Here is a 24,269-nt window from a genome sequence, read left to right as displayed (position 1 = left end):
TCTAAGACGGATTCTAGTGTGCACATCCGTCTAGACATAAATGACCACACACACGTATAATCAACCGGCAGTTGTATTTTAGACACGAGATAACCGTAGGTTTTTCCCCAAGGTTATCACTAGCCTAGGGCTAGGAAGAACTCACCGAGGCATTATGTCTCATCCCACTCCTTTTTGTTCGAGTTCGCGAGGTTACGCAAAGCAAAGGTAAAGAAAAGGTCGTGGAATGATCGTGTTCTCTCGGAGATATCATGGTGTAGATTAAGGATGCATATGTTATATTATGAGTTATGACTTATATATTATGTTGTCTTGTACTATGTTGTGACAACACTTGGTGTAATAATGTAACATAAGAACTTTGGATCATGGTTGTATTTAGACTTAAGACATTGATGTTGTATCAATCTTGTATAATTAATGTATCCAAATATCAATATTAGTACTCATTTGAATATTCTAGATATTTTCAAATATGGGTGTTACGAACGCATTTGGTTGTATAGATATATATATATATATTCATTCGTAGTTTTATTGTTGTATATTTTAATGTATCCAAGACGAAACTAACGCACATGCTAGACTTTCTAGATACGTCTAGTATGGGTGTTACATTTGGTATCGAAGCAGGTCGATTCGTATCGTGCCTTGGGTCATTAAGTTACAACAAAGGTAGTGGGACCATTGGGTTCCGAGTAAATGTTCTAGTTGTTGTTGTTAGTTGAGCTCGATCAACTCAATTTAGCATTCGACGATTAGAATGGATGCCCGAGAGCCGAATAGGACCCGGAGGAACGAAGTATGTGATGAAGATGCCTTGGAAAGTGTGAACTCGAAGTAAGAACTCGGAACGAGTATTAGTAATAAGTTAATCGTGCCGGTAGGTGGCCGGTGAACTAAGCAAGTAGAAGAATGAATCCTCCGGAATGTAAGGCAATGATGAGAAGCGGTCGTTCCGATAGTGTTGGGTAAGTTGTTAGTGATACTTTGTATACCCGTAAGTAAAGAATACACACTAGTACAATAAATACTTTTTAGATTCGTGCTTAAGTCGGTTCGTTACGCCACCCGTCTTAAGAAGTGACGCGGTGGCAGTTTCGCAATTTTTTCAAACTTTCTTAAGTCGGTTATAAGGTTACCCGACTTAAGGTTGATAGAATAGTGAAAAGATTTTTTTTTATTAAATTCTTTAAGTCACTAGGTTGACCAACTGACTTAAGAAGTCATTTCCTTAAGTCGGTTGTTGACCACCCGACCTAAGAAATTTTTCCCTCTTTTGTTTTTTTTGACAAAATAAAAACTTTCACTCCTTTAATTTTCTTTTCGAATGAATTTGCCTTTTTATTTATTAATTATTAAATTATTAATTAAATAAATTAAATTTGAAATTTATTAATTAAATTAATAGTTATATAGTTTGTAAAAAGATATAGTTTGTTTATTTAAATAGTAGTTTGTTTGTATAAAGTTATAAATGAATTTCCCTCTTTTATTTATTAATTATTAATTATTAAATATGGTATTTTTTTTGTTTGTTTTGGTAGATGATATAGTTTTTTATTTATTAATTATTAAATATTAAATTATTAATTAAATAAATTAAATTTGAAATTTATTAATTAAATTAATAGTTATATAGTTTGTAAAAAGATATAGTTTGTTTATTTAAATAGTTTGTTTGTATAAAGTTATAAATGAATTTCCCTCTTTTATTTATTAATTATTAATTATTAAATATAGTTTGTTTTTTTTTGTTTGTTTTGATAGATGATATAGTTTGTTTTTTTTATTTTTTTTATTAAGGAGATATAGTTTGTTTATTTAATTGCAAAAAAAGGTAACTAATATATGCATCGCTACAATAGTTATATATCAGTACACAAGCTGCTTCTTTAAAAAAAAAATCAGTACACAAGCTTCTCACTTTCTCTCTCTTGCTCAACTTCAATCGAAAGACACATACAAAGCTTCTCGTTCAATCGAACCACCGTCAGGCACAATCCGACACGAGCTTACTCACTCTGTCACTCACTCGCCGAACCTCCCTCGCGACTCTCGCTCACTCACTCTCTCTGGAACCTCCGTCACGCACGCCGGAAGAACGCCATCGCTGCCGGAACCTCCGTCACTCACTCTCCCCACAAAGGTATTTATATTCTTTCACAGTTTGTTCAATGATTTACGAATTTGGGTTTCCTCATGCCTTTGAATTGTTTTGATGAAATTGATAATTTTAGAGCTTAATGGTTTTGATTTCTACAAAAAATTGGTTTTGATTTCTATGAAAATTTGGGAATAAGAACAGTGAAAATTTTCTGGGCAATAACCGTGACTGTATGTGTTTGATTTGAAAAATATTTTGTATTAGCTCATGAAATTGATTAAGTTCGTATTGTTCATTTTGATTTTCAATTTTGGATTTTGATTGTAGAAGAAAATCATTTTGTGTATAATGTTTTAACCGCATAGTAGAATCTTTAAAATTAGGCCTCACTTTGTGTATAATGTTTTAACCGCATAGTAGAATCTTTAAAATTAGGCCTCACAAATGACCTCACAAATTAGGCCTCACAAATTAGTTTTGATTGTAGAAGAAAATCACTTTGGATTTTGATTTCGTTTAGTGAACACCCTGAAACCTCTAATAAAGGCCTCACAAATTAGCTATGAAATTAGGCGTGTTCCGGTGTCGGACACGTGTCCGACACCGACATGACACCGATACTTGTAATTACATTGAATTATGCGTTTTTTTCGGTGTCCGTGTCCGTATCCGTGCTTCATAGCAAATTAGTCATAACACCCGTCACATATACTAGCACCCAACAGATATAACAAGCAAACAAGCAATTCTCTATGGAATTTCTTATACAAAAAAAATTTCAGTCTAAAGGGAACCATTAGTTACACCAGCAACATGAGAGAGCTCTATTTAAGAATTATAAGTTTTCAAATGAGTACAAAGGAGTCCTCATGGGTATTATTATATTTGGTATTCATTTGGAATTCACTAATTAGTAATTTGGTAATCCACAAAGAATAAAATACTTCTCATACTATATCATGAATTGAACGAGTAGTTAACAATGTATTGATATGCCAACACAGAATACACAAGTAATGCTACCTAGTTCTTTTGTTTTGTATCTTTCCCTGATATCAAAGTTACCCGGCCTAGAATTTGCCATGAAATTAACTCACTAATTAAATTAGAATGCTCTAGTATCAAGGCTTGGATCCCTTCCTATTTAGAAGTAACAGAATATGACCCCATTCGAGAAGTCTCAAATTCTAAATAAAAAAATGGAGAAAACTTAGTACTGTTCAAATGATGTTAAATTTCATGCTTAATAAAGTACAATGTTAATTTCTTTAAGCTCATGTTTTGTTTCAAGTTTGATGTTTTGGTATCACATACATATAAATTGCTACATGTTATTTAAGATGGAGATGTGGTGCAATAATAACCATTGTACTCTTGTTGATGATATATATTCAAGTTTTTGACGCATGTTGATGATATATTTAGTTCTCAGGTTACACCAATCAGAGTATAAGTTTGATTCTTTATCAAAAAGAAAAAAGAGTATTAGTTGGAATTTTAGGTGATTGTAAACCCTTATTTTCCATTTTGTTGTAAATACATCACCGACGATAATGTATTGTTAGGCTTGACTATTGGCATTATGTTTTTTGTTTTAGGTTGAGGCTTTAGTGTTTTTGCATTTTACTACCGAGAAAACACCTAAATGCTATAGTATGTGGTTGTTGAAGTTTGAAAGAGAATTTTAGAAATATTAGTCTAGGAATCAGTTTTGTTTTTTGAGGGGATAGGGGAATTAATGTTGCGAGTAACGAAATGTTACTTGCTAGTCACTGCTGGTGATTCACTAATATTTATTATCATGAATATATTCTCACCCCTTGTATTATGTCATAACATGTGTCATGTGAAAATTACCTAATTTGGTGGGACTCTTTTTGTCAGGCTATTGTCAGTCATGGTTTACTCCCATGTCTTTTGAGCCTCTTGACCCATCCCAAGAAAAGTATTAGGAAAGAAGCTTGCAGGACATTGTCAAACAATACAGCTGGAAACAGAGAGCGGATACAAGTAAGCTTATAAATCCCATTTTTTTATACTTGCTTATATGCTTGTGGTGCTGTTCTCCAGTCATATTATATTGCGTGGACAATTTAATACACGTCACACTTATCCCACTTAACGTCGTTAGTGGTTCTGCATACTGATAGACACACAACCAAAGTTCTGTCAGTTTTCTCCTATGTAAAAAATACTGCCGCGACAAGAAATTTCTGGGTAATAATCAGTACAAATTGAAAGCCATGATAGTTACAACTGACTAGGTCCAAACAGTCCATTACCTCACAAAATTAAATATGGTGCAACTTTAATTATCCATCAGACCATCACCACCAAAAGTAATATCAATATAGATAGATAATGGATGAATGGTATTCAATGAGCACTTGCTTTTAACTGTCTGTTGCTGAAAAAGAAAGAAAAATATTGCCAACGAAAGCCCAGTATACTTACTGGCCATATTCAATCCAAGTTAAGTCTCATTCATTTTCATTGGTTTATATTTGTCACTATGTTTTTAGGCTTCTTAAGTAATAGAAAGAAGGATTGCAGAGCTGCTAGTGGCGTTAAGTGTGATGTGTATTAAATTGTCCACCTTCCCATGTAAATCATTTTATTTTGATGTTTAGTTAGAATTTAATATTGCGCAATAGCTTGTATAATGGTTCTCACTTCTATCGAAACATTTGATTTTCTACTAATTATTATTGATTAATTGTTATGACCCATCTATTTTTTGAAGTTCTACTTAGGAAGAATTTTTTCAGTTGTGTAATTGGTTCGGGCTGAGAATAAAAAGAGATGTTAATATTTGAATAAGGGATGAAAAGTTTATAAACTTTGTACTATTTCTTAATTTCCACACTTTGTAGTTTATGAGTTTTAGAACTCTATTTTTTTTTTAAATAATGTTAGAGTAGAAAGGATAGGCCAACTTGTTACGACATGATAATGAAAAAGTTTGAATATGAGAGATATTCTCATTACAATCAGCCACACCATCGTTGAAAATAATTTGATCCCGCAATAGTGAGAGTGCACACCGCAACATTTGGAAAAAAAAACAATTTACCATGCATTGTATTTCAGTAATTTACTATGTCATACTGAAATTTAGTTTAATATATGTGCTTGTCATCGTTATGTTGATGATCATATTAATATTATTTTAATTCTTTAATTACTATATAAAAAGTACTACAATAGATGTGCCAAAAAAAAGTACCAGAATAAGTTGAATGTCAATGACCTCATCCACACTTCATCATAGTTAATGTCATTGTCGGAAATGTACCCCACTTCAATGTTAAATGATAAACTCTTTGCCATCTCAGTTGAAGTTCTCTTATGTTGAACCATTAACTCTGTGTGGATACCCTCTCACCATGAATGAACTTTTAAAACTTGTTCTAAACTAAGTAGGTTTGATAGAAAATGCTTAATGAGCAGAACTAATAACAAGGGTTTTAAACATAGAATGGAAAGTATAGTATGCTGCAAGACTTTTAAGCATAGAGCAACAACGATAGTTAAGTCAAAAGTATACGGTAAACGAACTATAACTGTAGTTTTAGCTGCAGTTTTAGTGTCCACATAATTGCATTGTGTGTATCGATCCTTAATTTTCTATGTTTTTGAAATTAAACAATATTCATTTGAATAATATCTATTTTATAGTAATTCGATCTTGTTTTTGTGTCTACGACTAGACTAATCTACGATTAGGTGTAAGTCACATACTAAGTGACTTACATAACGAAGGTTCACACCTTCTAAAATGATAGACTTGTATTCACTTCCGGCAAGGAGGTTTTTCCGTAAACAATATAGAAAGTGACATACTAAAGCAACTTACATAATCATTATAATCATTCCATGATTATGAATATTCCCTTAACCTAAATATACGTGGATGTTTATTTTCACGGTAGTTATGGATCACAGTTGGATGAAAGCTAATCGTTTGAGTGAAGAGTATGGGAAAGGAGTGGAAGAGTTTTTACAATACCGTGAAAACCTTCCTAACAATAACGGGAAGTTCCATTGTCCTTGTGTTAAGTGTAGGAATAGACTTCCATTACTTTCGGTTGAAGAACTACGAAATCATCTAATTTGTGAGGGCGTTTGCGAAAGCTATACCAATTGGATATGGCATGGTGAATCGTCAAACATCCCAAGTGTCTCGGAAAGAGATGGAATGGACGTAGACATGGACAATCGGATGGAGGACATGATTTGCGATATTGGACAGAGGATTTTCGCCGTGCACATGCACATAACAATTTACGCGCTAACAATGAATTAATATTGTACCCGGGTGCAATAACTTCACGCGATTATCTGCAAGGTTGAGATTGTTCAACTTGAAGGCGAAAAATGGATGGACAGATAAAAGTTTCACCGAACTTCTTGAGTTTGTTGTGCGAAATGCTCCCGTAAGGCAACACATTACCTAAACGTAACTATGATGCAAAGAAGATATTATGTCCGATGGGTATGGAGTACAAGAAAATACATGCTTGTCCTAATGATCGCATATTGTACCGAAACGAGTTTGAGGATGAGAAGCGAGTGCCCTACATGTGGGATATCACGCTACAAAATGAAGGATGGTGATGATGATGAAAGCTCAAAGCGTCCTCCGCAAAGGTGTTATGGTATCTTCCAATAATTCCAAGGTTCAAAAGATTATTCGCTAATGAAAATGACGCAAAGAATCTTAGATGGCATGCAGATGATAGGGAAAATGATGGACAAATTCGTCATCCAAATTGATTCATTGCAATGGAAGAAAATTAATGAATTGTATTCGGATTTCGGTGAAGAGGCAAGAAACCTTAGGCTTGGACTTGCTACGTATGGAATGAATCCATATGGAAAATTAAGTAGTAACCATAGTTCATGGCCAGCTTCTCCTAGTTATCTACAATTTATCTCCTTCGATATGCATGAAACGAAAATACATGATGTTATCTATGATGATATCGGGCCCAAAGCAACAGAAATGATATAGATGTGTATCTAAGTCCCTTGATTGAAGACTTAAGAATGCTTTGGGAAGAAGGTGTTGATGTGTTTGATGGCTATTCTCGACGAATTTCAAGATGCGTGCAATGTTATTTTGCACTATCAATGACTTTCCAAAGATATGGGAACTTGTGTGGTTATAGTGTTAAAGGACATAAAGGGTGCCCTATATGTGAAGAAAAAACATGTTTCCAACAATTAAAACATGGAAAAAAGATCGTTTATCTTGGGCATCGAAAATTTCTCAAACCTAATCACCCCTATCGCAAGTTGAGAAAAGCGTTTAATGGAAAGCAAGAGTTCGAAATCGCTCCGCAAGCTCTAACTCGGAGAGCAAGTTTATCAACGGGTGAAGGATGTCAATGTTAAATTTGGAAAGAAAGAAAAGAAAATAAAACAAAAAACCGCCGAGAAAAAGATATGGAAGAAGAGGTCCGTGTTCTTTGATCTTCCCTACCGGAGCAGCCTAGATGTTAGACATCGTATCGATGTGATGCATGTGGAGAAAAATGTGTGTGATAGTGTAATCGGAACACTTCTCAATATTCATGGTAAAACAAAGGACAATGTGAATGCTCGTTTAGACATGGTTGAGATGGGCATACGACAAGAGTTAGCTCCGTATTCGGCAGATAATAAGAGGACATATTTGCCTCCGCTTGTCATACGTTGTCTAAACAAGAGAAAACGAGCTTTTGCGAATGTCTAAATACATTAAAAGTGCCACGTGGTTACTCTTCAAATTTCAATAGTCTTGTCTCAATGGAAGATTTAAAATTAATTGGTATGAAGTCTCATGATTGTCACGTATTGATACAACAACCATCGCCGGTGGCTATTCGTGGCATATTGCCTAAAAAGGTCGTAGCCGTCTTAATTAGGTTGTGCGTATTCTTCAATGCTCTATGTAGTAAAGTTATTAATCTTGGAAAATTAGATGAGTTGGAAAATGAAGCCGCTATAATCTTGTGCCAATTAGAGATGTATTTTCCTCCGTCTTTTTTGATATCATGGTTCACTTAATTGTTCATCTAGTGAGAGAGATTAGATTTTGCGGTCCTGTTTATTTGAGGTGGATGTATCCGGTTGAGCGATACATGAAGATCTTAAAAGGGTATGTGAAGAATCAACACCGTCCCGAAGCATCTATTGTTGAAAGATACATCGCAGAAGAAGCTCTTGAGTTTTGTGCCGCTAACCATATGCCGAAGTGGAAGCAATAGGAATTCCCAAGCCTCAATAAGGTGGAAGATGTGGAGGTATACAAGGTTTAAAACTTAAGAGTTTGGACTCGGTGGAAGTACTTCAAGCACATTTGTATATTTTGAATAATATTGATGAAGTTCAACCTTACATTTCTACACACAAAAGGATTGTGAAGGAAACATATTCTCGAATGAATGAAAAATGGGTGTTAAAAGAGCATAACAAGACTTTCTTGAAGTGGTTTAAAGAAACCATTTCAAATGACAACACATGTAATGAAAATTTAAAATGGCTAGCGAGAGAAACCTCGGTCGATGTCATAAGTTGGACCATCTACAACATCAATAATTTTACATTCTATACAAGGACCAAAGATGACAAGAGTACGGTTCAAAATAGTGGGGTTATGGTTGTAGCCGAGTCTATGCACTTCTCAAGTTCAAAAGATAAAAATCCTATCATGGCATCAATACCTTATTACGGGATCATTGAAGAAATGTGGGATATTGATTTCGTTATGCTTAAAGTTCCTATATTTAAATGTAAGTGGATTGACACAAACAATGGTGTCAAAATAGATGAATTTGGTCATACATTGGTGGACCTTGGTAAGGTAGCTTATACGAATGAGCCTTTCATTATGGCATCTCAAGCAAAACAAGTGTTTTATGTTTCGATCCTTCTAACAAAAAGTGGTCATGGTCCTCCAAGGTAAAAGCAATCACGGACCTAACAATGACAATCCGCATTCAACGCTAGATACTTATGAGACTCCTTTCACACGGCGGCAATCAACTTCAATGGAAGAAACTTTAGTGGACGATGTGTATGCCACTCGTGCCGATCATCGCGAAGGGATATGGGAAAATATTTAATCAAATCAATCTTAGTTAATAAAATGGCGACTTTTGTTTTAATTGTACCATAGAGATTCCAAACTTTGGAGTAAAGCTCGTAACTCGAGTCCATTAGAGAAGTAGTTAATAGTTTTACTTGTGAAATTTCAGTCCATTAGAGAAGTAGTTAATAGTTTTACTTGTTTTCACACAGAATATTGTGATTGTTGGGATGTTACTTTGTAAACAAAGTTACTTGTCAATTGTGCTTACCACAATTCATGTCATTTAAACTATGAAACTACTTGATCTTGCTTTTTCATTTTCATTTTCATTTTGAATGTTTTCACTCTTGTTTTATTTGCAAACTTATCGACTTCTATATTAATAAAAAAATGATCTTTTTGCCCTTAATGAATGACTTCTAGTTTTATGTAGAAGTAACTTACATGTGGAAAAATTTATAATTTGTTGAGCTACAAATCTATATTTGATTTTTCATTCTAGTTTGAGTTTATAATTTATAATTTATAGAAGTAACTTACAGTTTATGATAATGAATAGTTTGACTTACATGTGGAAAAATTTATAATTTATAATTGACTTCTAGTTTGAGTTTGACTACGGTTATGATAATGAATAGTTTGACTTCAATTTATTAGTGTCAAACCTCGGTATTTGTTATGACCAAATATGAATTTTTGTCTATAATCTCATTTTTTGGCTACTCTTGTTCGTTTTCATTTCCTTGGTTATTTTAACATACAGTTTTTAATGGATTCCTGGTTTGTACTTTATTAATGATATTGAGCTTGATTTGTTACTAACCACGGTTATGTTTCTTTTTAAATAGACACATGGGTGATCCAACAGGTCCTTCACAAAGTGGGTCGAATACTCAATCTAACCAAAAAGGGTAAGAGGTCGCACCGGATGAGGAATTTGAAATTGAAAACTGCACGGTGGTGAGAAATTACCAATTGAATTCCAATCAAATGGATTACCTTCAGGGAAAACGCGAAAAGGTTCAAGCTCCAAGTGGCTTCCTTTGCTCGAGAATGGACAAGTATTCGATAAGTGATTGGGACGAGTGTTCCTAATGAAACAAAGGATAAGATTTGGAAATCAATCATGGTAATTTTTAATTGTGTTTGTCACTATTGTACTTAACTTTAATTTTGTCATATACTAACTCCTATATTTGTTGTGTAATGTAGAATAAATGGGATATGCCGAATGATAAGATTGTGAGAAAGAAAACTATGTCTTACGCGGGTGAGCGTTGGAGATCATTCAAAAATAGTTTAACAAGTAGGTATTTATTTAATGGTATAAAAAAAGACAAGTCTCCTGTCGAGACTTACGAGTTTATTGATGAGGGCATATGGGAGGAGTTTATAAGGACACGAGCCGATTCTTCCTTTCTGGTTAGTTTGATTTATTATGTATTTCCCGAATCAAGTTTCATTTTTGTATTACCTAATGAATCAATGTGTTGTTTATATAGGAGAAAAGACATAATGCACAACGGACTCAAGCTAATAATAAATATCCCCATAGATTGTCTCAAGGAGGATATGAGTTACTTGAGAAAAAGATGATGCAAGAAAAATTAAAAGAAAGGCAAGAAGCAGCTGGAGACACGAAGTTCCACCTCCATCTCCACCTCAACGTCATGAGAAGTGGAAAAGAGCCGAAATTAAACCATCCGGAGAGTATACATCGAAGACACTCGTGTTGTTGCGAAACAATTGTAAGTAAATGCTTAAGTTCTTTTTTTCCAACTTATAAATATATGGGATCAAACTACACTCAAATTTGTATTCGGAATGTGCACACCAATTACACTTGTTTGTTGTTGCATAGGGTTATGTGGCCCACCCGATTCGGCTGATTCCAATTAGTTCTCCCTGTTTTGGGAGATAGTAAGCAATGTACACCTATTTTGCCGTGTGTTGTTAGGAAGCTCCTAGTGGCTCACATTTCTTTGGCATAGCCGCCTATTATGAGAATCTAATTTTTAAACTTGTCTACTGTCTTTGTTGTCACAACTTGCAATTGCTTCATGTCTACTATACTTGTTGGGTTCAATGCTTTGAGCTCACGGTTTATTTTTCTTGGCTTAATATGTTCGTCTCTTGCTTTAACTACTATTTATATAAACTTTGCTAAATCGTTATTGTAGTGAGACAATGTTATATTAAATAAACCGTGACTATGTTGCTATATGTTGCTATCATTATTATGCTTTGGAAAAATAAACGAGACAATGCTTTGAAAAATTGATCGAACATAGGTGGCGGGACAGTTATGCATATTAAATTTGATGATGAATTTTGTTGTTGTAGGATTCTCTAGTGTCGGACGGATTTGTGCGAAATGGACGTGAGGACATCCCGGTGAAAGCCCTTGGGCAACCCGAACACCCCGGTCGTGTTCGTGCCGTTGGTCGAGGTGTGGGGATTCGAGAATACTTTGGATCAAAATCTCATTCAACCCCGTCCGTTATCGGTGATGCCCAACTAGCAACCTTGACTAAGAAGATTACACAGACATGTTGCGGGACGTGTTGCGGGCTTTTAGCTCTCAAAAAAATCAAAATTTCCCAATTTATACTCCTAATACCACTCAACATGTTAGCACAAATGGCAAGCTTGCTTTATTGTTCCACGGACACCGGATGATGAAGAGGATATGGATATCCCGTAAGAGTGTGAATTGTATATTGATGGAAGCGATAATGTGGTGGCACATGCTAACGTGTACAACCTAGGGCCCACTATACACAATCATGTGCTAACTAATGATATGGTTAGAGTGGTCAGTTACCAAGGTGATAGATGCAAAGGCTCAAGTACCCGTGCCCACTCGATGAGGTGACAACAATTGCCGAGGCCGTCAACACTTTCATTAAATGGCCGAAAAGACTTTTGCAAGTTATTGCTAATAAGGTATTTATTTAATTTATGTCTATCACTATTTACACTTGATACCGTTTAGACTTGTGTAATGTTTTATTATAATGGTTTAGGATGTTGGTATACCTATGAAAGTTGATGTTCCACCAAAAAAGTCGGAACCTATTTGTCAAAAATTGATAGTGAAGGCAATGTATATGGAACAAACTTTGAAGTTTAAGGCCGAACATAGTGGGATTGATATTGAGCTATCAAGGGACGATATCATGGACTTGTGTTTGGGTAAAAAGAATTACACTTGACTATTTTGCAAGTGTGGTCGACGTAAGTATATTTTGTTTGTAAATTTAATGGTCATTCAATTACTTAATTTTATTTATAATGTAATTTTGTGTCACTATCTTAGGTATCTACACCGTCGTTGTGTTGAATTGGGCAAAAGTGGCATGTACGAATTTCTTGATCTATATTACACTCTTGGTCAAAATGACCACGTTCGTGTTCAAACCTACATTCAAAACACGATGTACCATAATAAAAAGGATTTGTACCTAGCTCCTTACTTTAACAAGTAATTTTTTTCTCTCTTTATATCTCAATCACTTGTAATATAGAGATTTGAGTTTTACAAATAATTTAATTGTTTATTGCCCTTGTAGTCATCACTGGCGTTGCTCATAATTAATCCCAAGAAGCGTGAGGTGACATTTCTATGTTCATTAGGAAAGAAGCCGGCGAGATAAAAAAATATCAGCCATTGTTGATTTGTAAGTATTCAATTTAATTATTGTACATGAACCGTGATATGTTTACCGATATTAGTAACGATTAAGTATTAATTATTGTAGAGCTTTGGAAGGTTATAATATGCTACAAGGGGTGAGAAAGCATAATAAAGTAGTATGGTTTTATCCCACTTGTAAGTTGTTTACACATGCTACTCCTTCATCTATCATTTTTGAATAGTATTTACCGACTAAATGGTCACATTGGATCATATTCAAATTTCGAGTCGAAGGCAATCGGTTTGTTACGAGAGTGGATACTTTGTCATGCTACACATGTTGAACATTGTATCCTGGTGGTGTTGTGGATTCATGGATGCAAGTACGTATAAGATTTTTTAACAACTATTATAAATTAATTAATTTTATTTTTACATGTTTGTATGATTATAAATTAATTAATTTTATTTTTACATGTTTGTATGATAAATTGATATTATGTCATCATTTATTTATTCGGATATTTGCGGATTCAACTCCATTTCAAAAGGATGAAGTTAAAAATGTTCAAGAACGCCGTGCAAATTTAATTCGGAACTTATCGAAGCAAATGCGGAGTCATCTTAGTGTGAGACCGGTTTTTGGAGCATATGGGGAGTAAGCTCTAGTGTGACATCGGTTTTTTTTTAGCGGTTGGGGTTTTAGCTTAGTGTTACCCTGTTTTGAGTTTTTTGTACTATTTGCATTTTGGTCCTAACATGCACTTTACTCGCCAAAGGCGGTGACTATTTACATTTGACATTATAGTTCTATGGTTTTATTTAATTAGTATATATGTGAAATTTGGTTGTGGTTTACTCTTCAATATATCTTTCTACTACTACAAGTTAGTGACATCGGTATATTTTGCAAGTATTCGTCCAAAAAAACAGAGATATTTTGCATGTATGCAGTGGACAAATAAAAAAAGGTTGCGGAAAAAAATGGAGCATATTCTGCATATATGCTATATGAAAAAAAAAAAAACTGAACTTTGTAAGTCGGTTAGAAGTAGGGGACTTAAGAAGTTAATATCTTAGGTCGGTTTAATTTGTCGCTAATGGTCTTTGAGGACTGTACCTCCTAAGTCGGCTCCCGGATAATCGACTTAAAAAATGATGCCTTAAGACGGTTGCTAAATCCGACTTACAAAGCAAAAACTTCTTATGACGGGAGCTATTAGGTCGGATTTGAACGCGACTTAAAAGCTCTTGTTAACCGTCTTAAAAAATGATGCTTAAGACGGTTGCTAAATCCGACTTACAAAGGAAAAACTTCTTATGACGGGAGCTATTAGGTCGGACACGCGCCCGACTTAAAAAGTCCTTTTTAACCGAGCTTAAAAAAGGTTTTTTGTACTAGTGACGAAATATCTTAGCGGGACCTGAAGCTTCGTAAGGGTCGTACTTAGAACGGAATTGTATTCTGGAAAGTAAGCGCAAGGCTACAAGATAGAGAGCAATCGACGTATGTTGACATAATTAGTAGACTCTCGGGATTAGCGTTATGTTATTGAAGTTATGAACTTCAATGTTCAAAGTGAACAAGGTTCTAGTGTTCGGGAAGCTACATTAAGCGGCAACGCGAGAGAAGTAAGCTACTCATAGTAGAAAAGGATTCGGTGAAAGTTTTATGTTATCGGGAGTGAAGCATTAGTTTCTAAAGTGCCGAGAATTGTATCGAATTTGGTTGATGCTTGCCATGCATATGTAGTAGGATATTTTAGATGTTGGGAATGACTGATGTGCATTGATTTACTTGAGAAATAAAAATTTATGCAAAGTATGTTTTGAAAAATTGAAATTTGAAGAAACTCGTCAATAGCGAACCTGGAGCGAAATTTTCGATTTTCCCGAAAACTTTCGGTTCGTCTCTAGGAAATGCAAAGTTGACTATTGGAGAGTTGTCTTCACCATCTTTTATGTAACGAAATTTTTTTGATATCGTGTGACGAATGCTTATCATATCTTAAAGTTTTCAAAAGGGAAAAAGGCATGGGCAATCATCAACGAAAATCGATTTGGTTTAACGTGACTTTGGAAGTTAATGTGACAAGAGATAAGAATGAGTTTAGACCAAGAGTTTAGAGGCACCGGTATCTAGAATGGAAGTCACAGATGTGAAAGCATGAAGCAAGAAGTTAAATGGTTCGTAGTCATATGAAATCACGAGGATTTTGGATTTCGCGAGTTACGAGTACCCCTCGAATCTATGTTTTGCTTGATGGACTTGCGAAGGCTCGTTAGGATGTTAAATCATAAAGTTTACATGACTTTAGAAAGATATACACATAAGGGTGATTGAAGTTGTTTTTTTTTTTTAAAAATACAAATGAATTTTTGTAGGTACCGTCCGTTACGACTCGCGTAGGTTGGGCTAAACTCACTAGGACTAAGATTTGATGGCACGTATGTGTTGTCGACTCATCCTGTGAATTTAGAGTAACAATTGGGACCTAGATTCAGTATATGTTTTTATTTAGTAGAAAAATCATCAACGTCAATGACCCGTGTGTTAATTTATGAAGTTTTCTTTTAAAGAAAATAAACGAGCACGCATAGAAATGATTAAGCAAAACATAGTATGCGAGATGTGAAGATACAATGTTAGATGCATAAGGAAGTATGTCCGAGTGCAAGATGAGTCTACCATGGGACGTTGTAAGAACGATTCATGGAATAGTAGGTATGTAATAGCAAAGATGTGCTCCTTGAGTTAAGTTGCTTGGGAATAAGAGTAAGTATGACATTGATATGTCCAGAGGTAAGTTTCCTTGAGATTCAATCTTACCAAAGAAGATTAGAGCGTGGTTGCGAGTAGAATGCAACATAGAAATATCGAGCGAGTTCAAGAAGATATTAATGTAATAATAGAAGAAGAATAAAGTTCACTCGTCTCAACGGATCGAGTATTGGTTGAAGCCAACCGGTGGGAATCGAGTAGCCAACGGAAGTTAATTAATTAAGTTGCGAACGGTAGCCATGGAACATGGAATTTTGTAGTAAGAATCTTCGTGAAAAATGTTCGAGATAGAAATACCATTTCGGTGAGAAGTATTATGTGGAAAGCGAGGAGTTCTCGTTATGTTAAGTAAGTGTAGATGCTTATACAACCGGTATTAATTAAGGTAAAAGTTTAAAGAAAGTATTTTCACGCAAGTAAGATGAGAAAGACTAGAGTTAACACATATGAATTAATCGGGTTGCCTTTTTGGTGATGTCGAATGCGTAGAAGAGTTGTTGGTTAGTCGAAAGAGTATGTGCTATGTTAATGGAGTACGATTTATGGGTTATGCTCGACGAAGTACATACCCTCTTATACCATACTTGTTAAATGATAACGATACTTTCTAGAATGGTGTCAAGCCATGATTTTATAACTTTTAGAGTTAAGATTGGTATTGAGGAACTTGGGAACGATGTTTATTTTAAAAACATGAACTTTCACATTGTTAAAATCGATGAGATACGTCGTAAGCGAGTAAGCTCACTTAAGACGTACAAACTTCAGTGACTAACTTGTTAGAGACAAGTGTGAAGTAGAGTCATAAAACCTTTTTCGGATATAGAGACTCGTCCCGTGGTTACTCCGGTACCAATATAGACTCGGTTTTAAAATGATATTTTTCTAGTCATGTATCTATTCGTTCCAAGAACCTATGTACCAAAGTTTAGAAACTCTTAGAAACAAAAGCTAGAATGAGTATCGTTATTAACTAACAAGCAATGACGCTAGAAAGTATGCCAATACTAGAAGATAAAGTTTTATGAATGACAATTCCCATGTGATACTCATGTCATACGGGATGCATGGATTTGTGCTTAGAGTGTTCAATGCAAGTGCAAATGGACTTACTAGAAAGTTTCAAGAGCTTGTGAACCGTCGGACGGGTTAATAGATTGTCGGATGAATCGAGTAATTGATTTCGCTTCTTCATGCCAAGTTAAACGAGCTACCTATGACTTGCAAGACGGGAGACTATGAAGAGATAGAAAGGTTTCATAAGATTATGATTAGAGATGAGTAGAGTCATCAAGATAAGTAGCATCAAGAAGAAGCATAAATTGCAAGGTGCGGTAAGAAAGATTATGTATGCGTGATAAGATGTATGCATGATAAGATGTGTTAGATACAAGTAAGCACTGCAGGCAAACCCGGATATCGGTAGAACCCCGAGTTTAAAGGCGAATCCCGAGTGTTTCGGATAGAGAAAAGTTACTTAGATGCAGAGTTCATGCTAAGCGAGAGAAGAAATAGATCCGAGACAAGCAATCCTCCTATAACAAAAGTTAGTTTTAATCACTATGTTCTCGAGATAGTTCTGTGATTTGAGGAAGATAGTAACATTGAAGAGACCATGTTCAATTATATGCGTAATAAGAAAAAGGAAGAATTGCATGCTTTGTTGAGAAAAGTATTCTTCAACCTCCTTAGAGTGGTTTTGATCGGTATATTGTATAGCAAAAACCAAAGGAAATAGATTTTTGTTGCGATGATTGGTAGATGATTCTAAATTTCGAGGACAAATTTTTTTTAAGGGGGTAGAGTGTAATATCCCGCTTGTCGGCTAATGGGAAATTTCATCTGTTAAATGTATCAGAGGACTAAGATTCATGGAAAGAGATTTTGGTGAAAGATGTTAAGTACAACGAAAGATATTAATGAGTAATATCAGTCCGAAAGATAGGCTTATGTGTCGGTGTCGTGTAAACACGACTAAGGCGAAGGGCAAAGTGGTAAAACGTCGCAAGTGACTATATAAGGCCACAAGGGCCATTTTCCTTCATTTCTACCAACAATTTCTCTCTCTAGGTTTTGGCAAAACATTTCTCTCCTCCTTCTCTCTAGACTTGTGCCTCCCCTCTCCATCATAATCATCCAAACTTCTTCCAAATCATGATCGAAGCATGGATTAAGGCAGCTTAGCAAGCAAGAAACACATAAGGGAAAGGATTGAGGCATGGTTTGGTTTGAAAGCTAAGGATCAAGGATGAAGTGGAAACTAGGGTTTGATGCTTGAAGCTTGAAGATCAAGTGCAAATCATTAGGTGAGTTCTTAGATAGAACCCACCATTGGGATTATGTGTTTAATTGCAAGCAAAATATGAATTTAGTTAAGTTTAGAGAAAAATGATTATTAGTACCCTAGCCTTGATCTTGCTTTGTACATGTTAATATTGCTATGAAAGATGTTTTATAAGGTATATATATGTTGCCGGATGTTTTGGTGCATTGCGGGAACCATTAGAATGAGTTTTGGGTCAAAAATTGGAAATTTTGTACCACGACCCGAAGAACTACGCTATTAGCGAAATCCACGCTAATAGCGAAATTCTTCAGGTATGCCACGCTCCGGGGCGCTATTAGCGCAGGCCTCGGACCAGCCAACATGCTTTTTGGCCGTTGGCTCGGTGTGGGGTCCGTGGTGCGTTCCGATACTTTTCTTTCAACGTTTTACAACTTTATAACCCCAAAACAACATCTAGGCAATGCACATAACATCAAACGATTCTTGAAATGAAAATCATGGCAATCTTAACATGAATGGCAAGAGTGATTCAAGAGAGTTTAGCCGAATTACTCGGGTAGCAAAGGACTAAGGAAGGGAATAAAAGTAGAGCCTTGACATATCTTGTCAAGAACTAGAATAGTTAGTAAAGAATAGAATGCTAGGCATGAGTAGTATGCTAGGTTAGATACGAAGTGATATAGAGTATTCTCTTCGTATAGAACCTAGAGTGCCAAACAACTATGGCAAGACGTGAATTGATTAGACATCTCTTCACATAGCAAGTTAAGCAAGCATATAGTTTACCTCTAGTCGGATCATATAGGCATCCGAGGTAAAAGAGATAGCTAGCATAGATTTAATACTCATGCATATATATAGACCCAGACTTTAAAGTTAAAGGTGCCATGTCTCTTGGGACCACACTAGGTTGGCTCAAGGGGTTTCCATTAGATGAAATGGGGTTAGCCGTAAGGAACGCGCATGTCGGTTAGTAAGCGAGGATGTAGTGGTCGTGTCTCTTGTGTCCACATTAAATTGGCTCAAGGGGTTTCCATTAGGTGAAACGGGGTTAGCCGTAAGGATCCCGCACGTCACTTCGTGAGTGTCGTTGGTTATACCTTAGATAGGTTTCCATCGAATAGATAGGGATTGCGCTCGGGGTTACTCCACTCGGGGCTTTCCGTAAAATGAACTCGAGATAATGTTTGATTGTTAAATGCTAACTTCATGAATGAATCTCGATCGTGCATATTTATTAGACATATTTATGTTATGTCATAGAGCCTTGACGTAGATCGTCAAGAATTAGTAGAGCCTTGACGTAGATCGTCAAGAATAGTAGAACATAGACGTAGATCGTCAAAACTAGTATGATAGCAAGAAAAGATACGTTGTTAGAAACATCGTATTATGCATTAGAGCAAATAGAGAAAGATATGCCGATGACGATCTTAGGTTTCCCCTAATCGTCCGGTTTAGAATTGTGTCATGATTATAGAATGTTTAGGCCTTGATACGTAGAGCGTATTCTTGGCATTGCGGTTTTAGATTCCCCTCGACCGCCATGACACGTATAGGAAGTGAAGCCTATAACAAGTGAGATAAGACTATGACGGCCCTAGTATGCACGACCGTCTAAGTATGCAAGTCCCCACACACGTATAATCAACCGTCGGGTTGTATTTTAGACACGTGGTGACCGTAGGTTTCCCCGAGGTTACCTATAGCGTAGGATTTAGGGGAACTCACCGAGACCTTATGTCTCATCCCAATCCTTATTTGTTTCGGATAAACGGAGTTGGATTAGCAAGCTAGTAGCCGAATGGATGTTGCGACAAGTGTTCGTTCGTACCGCCGCGGGACAATGTGGATATTCAAGGATGCATCTATTATACTTTAGAAATGTTCTAGTTGTATTATCATGTACGAACGCATTTGGTTGTGTATATATATATATATATATATATATATATATATATATATATATTCATTCGTAGTTTTATTGTTGTATATTTTAATGTATCCGGTACTAAACTAACGCACATTCTAGACTTTCTAGATACGTCTAGTATGGGTGTTACAGCTTAAGGAAGGTGCAAATGGTCGTAATGTCGTTCCCTTTCTTGCGGGTCCGTGGTGGATATGGATCTGCCGGAATACAATGTATATCAACAATGAACACGGATGCCGATTCTTAGAGTTGCGGCTAACATCGAAATGCTACCGACAACATATTGCACGCTTTGCCTACGCATCAACCGGTCAATTGGAGCAAGATATCCGCCGGAACAATAACAACTTCGCTTGCACCATTCTTAATGTAGATGGAGTTGTTTAGGTTCACCAACTAGAGCTGGATTTGGTGGGCTGATTCGCAACGGTGCTGGATTTTACCTAGCGAGGTTTCTCCGGCTTCATCCCGTCCTCATCGGACATTCTTCAAGCCGAGCTTTCAGCCATTTACTTCGGCTTTGGCCATGGCAAGAGATTTTGGATATGCGCATCCGGCTTGCTATTCGGATTCTTTGCTTGCTATCAACACGATTAAGGAAGGTTACTCTAGATACCATGTCTACGCGGTGCTCATCCATGAAATTCAAAAGCTTTGTCTCATGATAATGTGTCACTCCACCACACTCTCCGTGAAGGAAACCAATGCGCATTATCTCGCCAAGTTTGGAGCTTCTTCGATGTCAAGCTTATGACGCACATGCAACCTCCCGATGAGCTCCGCCCGCTTCTTAGGACAGATGCTTTAGGAACCTCGGTTCCTTAGAGCTTAATTTTTGTTTTTCTCGTTTTCTCCTTTTTTGTTTTCTCGTTTCCTTGTTAGCTATGTATCCAAAAAAACGTTTTCAAACTCCTTTATCATATTCAAGCAAATTCCGGTAGTCATGATTGTATTAATTGTTTTAAAGACATTTCATTCCATTAACATTTTCTCTCTCTTGCTCTTAAACATGATATCTCTTTGGCTCTTTTAGATTTTTTTTTATTGAAACCCAAGAGTCGGTTTATGTGCGTTTTTCGTTGAAGAATTTTTTGATAATTTTTTTCAATTGAGGATTTTTTAGAGGAACCCATTTCACAAGATCTATGAAGATGCAAGCAAGAGCCTGACCAATTTTTGGTTCACTTGGTTTGACAATAGAAAAGTTGGTTCAATTGAGGGAAGGAGCTGGTTGGAGGAATCTGACCAATTTTTGGGTTTTGGTTTCAAATAAAATGAGGAAGTTGTACAAACAAAATAAAATGAAGAATTTTTATATAATTTAATTTCAATTAGAGCATCCACAATGGGAGAGTCTTAAATATTTAAGACCTGGTACCTAATAAGTACTCCCATTGTGGAAAAAAAATTAAGGGTCTTAAAAGATGCAAGATCTAAATTAAGACCTCCTTCTTAAATGGGTCCACATCACATTTTTATTAAAATAATAATTTTCATGGTCAATTTAATAGTATAAAATAGATAGTGTATTAAATAAATAATATTGGTGGGACCCAATTAAACCTTTTGTTAGAGGGTCTCTATTGGAGTGGTTGAGTACCTATTAGGTACTATTATTAAAAAATTATTAAAAAGTGATGTGTCAATGTGAGACTCATTTAAGACCTCAAAGATGAGAGTCTCCATTGTAGATGCTCTTAGAAAAAAACCATCACGGATGGCTTGATTGAGAAGAAGTCAATGGAAGATGGAGAAGTGAGATAAAACAACAACAAAATTACTTTTCTACCCTCTAAATCTAATTTAAAATAATGGTGTTTTTGTCAAAAGCATAAAGGTGTTTGTTGCTAATGCACACCTTCATAAAAAATGATAGGTGTGTTATAGCATTACACACTTATTTGGTTATAGCAGTCCAAGGTTTTGAATGAAATTTCTATGTTAATCATGGTTTCCATCTTAAGAAAAATAATTTTCGTTAATTTTCCAGCGATACGTTTCGGTGTTACAAATTCCAAGTCTATTTGGTTATAAAAGTCCACTTGCTTGTAGATGGATTAAGTGTAGAACGTATGGTGCAACTAAGGGTTCCCTTAGTCTTGCTGCTTGTGGTATCATCTTTCAACATACGAGATTGACTTCTCTTTATTTTGTCTCTTGTCATATATTTATTAAGTTCCTAGCTACAATATATTATTCGTTTGATTGGTGATGTCTTTGCAATTTCATTTTTATTAAAAAAAACAAACATTTAAAAAAATTCTTTTCTTCAAAAAAAAAAAAAAATCTTAATGATCTACCATATTATTTTGTATATACATATACTTATTTTAGGGACGAATAAAATTAAGGATTTGCTTAGACATCATTGAGAAGCATCTTTCAGAAAAAGTTTTGTGTGGTCATGTATCCTAATCTATTTTGTATATCAAGGTGAATCGAAGAATTTATATGAATGATAATGATAATGTTGAGGAAATCATACTACAAAATTTTACAGCACTCATTCTCTTTGATCAAATTATTTTGTAAAATGTAATATCGATGCTTCATTTTCGAATCGGTTGCAAAGAACGAGCATTGGCATATTTATCCGTCATGACGAAGGTACATTTATGTTGGCTAAAACGTTATCTTTCTCTCCTATGTGTTCTGTTTCCGTAGGCTTATTTCATGCCTTACAATGGCTAAGTGATATGCAATTTGACAACGTCGATTTCGCCTTGGATTCAAAGATTACAACAGACGTCTTCCAACATTATCGGGTTGACGTTACCGAATTTGGGCAAGTGATTTCAACATGTCGGAGTCTCTTTACCACACATTTCTCGAACTCTAAGGTCGAGTTTAATAGGCGACAAACAAATGAGGTAGCTCACACCCTTGTTGGGGTTGCCGCATTATCCGCTAGTCCCAAAATTCATTATCATGTATCTCGTTGTATAAATTCTCTTATTATTAATGAAATGCTATAAGCATACTCTTTTTATTTCAAAAAAAAAAACTCTAAAATACGTTCAACTTGTGCAAAAATATTGTGTTGGAACGACGACCATGCGTTATTAATATTTCTAAAATGTGTCATTTCTATCATTAAAGGTTCAAATTTTTAAAAACAAAAAAGTAAATTTATTAATTACAAAGGCTTTTACGTTACCCCTCTATTAAGTGAGCTAAAGGGACAAAAACCAACACATTACTATACTTAAGAGACATTTAATAATTATTCTAATTATAGAGAGGATTTTATAACCTCTTTCACCGATAAAAATATTTATTTATTTTGGAACAACACTCACTTTATACACTATAAATTGATCAAATCTTAATCTATTTGTTACAGGCAAAGAGATAAACAATAATATGACTAAAACTCTCAAGTTTGTGTATACTATCATTTTATTTATTGCCCTATTTCTTGTTGCAAAGAACGTTGACGGTAAGATTTATTTTCTTCCTTTTCAAATTTTCTTCTTTGGTCTATAGTTAGTATACAATTTTTTTATATCGTTTAAGTAATTTATTTTATTTTATTTTATATTTTGTTACAGCATTGAAAAAATGTATAACAGATGAAGATTGTCCAATAAGTAAGACTCGTGTATATAAGTGCCTTCACGGAGAATGTAGATATACCATACCGTATATACCGAAGAAAAAGTTTTATGAGAAGAATAAGTTTTTGCATTAGTAAAAAATATAAGGAATATACCCAGTGCTAGAATATTCCAAAGTTGTTATCTATTTATGGTGCCAGCGTTAAATAATTGTATTTTTTAATATTTTTTTAATAATAAAATTGACCTATCAATTATCGTATTTTTTTCCATAGTATTTTAAATAATTGTATTTTTTTATATATTTTTTTATATTTTTTAATAGTAATGGTGACAGCGTTAAATAATTGTATTTTTTTAATAATTTTATTGACCTATCAATTATCGTTTTCCACTCTAATATGTTGGTAATGAAATTAAACAAAGTGCAACACCCTCTATTTCAAACAATTAGAGTATATCTTTTTTTTTATAACAACTAACACTTACAAGTTAAAATATTCATAATCGTCCTATGATTAAAATCAAAGTAAAATCTATCTATTTAAAACCTTTCCTAAAAATGACGATCAGAGACAATCCACCTTTATATAAAAAAAATTCATCACATCCAACTTACTCACAAAATCAAACACCCAAAATAGGTAAACTTGCAACAATTGATATATTTCCACAGTGTCATACCCCAATTTTTGACCTAAGGTCCCACCGACACGCGTCGCGTGACCCTAATCGATACGACTTTTCGGTGAAAATTTCGGCGCAGGTATTTTAAAATACCTCATTTTTGGTTCGAATCGGGCCCTCTTCTCTCTTTATTCCTTTTTTTAATTTTAGATTTCCATCTTTTATTTAAATTTTTAATTAACTTTAATTTCGTTTTTTAATCTT

General features: G+C 35.0%; 2 pseudogenes across 1 annotated transcript; both read left to right on the top strand.

Annotated features, from left to right (window-relative positions):
• Nucleotides 1-6,041: 6,041 nt before the first annotated feature.
• Nucleotides 6,042-9,346, top strand: LOC146922421 (uncharacterized; annotated as a pseudogene).
• A 688-nt stretch (nucleotides 9,347-10,034) lies between these two features.
• LOC146922420 (uncharacterized) lies at nucleotides 10,035-13,571 on the top strand (annotated as a pseudogene). The gene is made up of 8 exons (XR_015011144.1): nucleotides 10,035-10,243; nucleotides 10,395-10,604; nucleotides 10,685-10,911; nucleotides 11,526-12,128; nucleotides 12,209-12,419; nucleotides 12,502-12,666; nucleotides 12,755-12,862; nucleotides 13,325-13,571. The product of XR_015011144.1 is annotated as an uncharacterized LOC146922420 (transcript).
• Nucleotides 13,572-24,269: the final 10,698 nt, after the last annotated feature.

This window comes from Medicago sativa, chromosome 5 (genome assembly GCF_051527215.1).
Source record: "Medicago sativa cultivar Bolivia chromosome 5, Bolivia_mono, whole genome shotgun sequence".
Taxonomy (NCBI): domain Eukaryota; kingdom Viridiplantae; phylum Streptophyta; class Magnoliopsida; order Fabales; family Fabaceae; genus Medicago; species Medicago sativa.
This window is presented reverse-complemented; position numbering and strand designations above follow the sequence as displayed.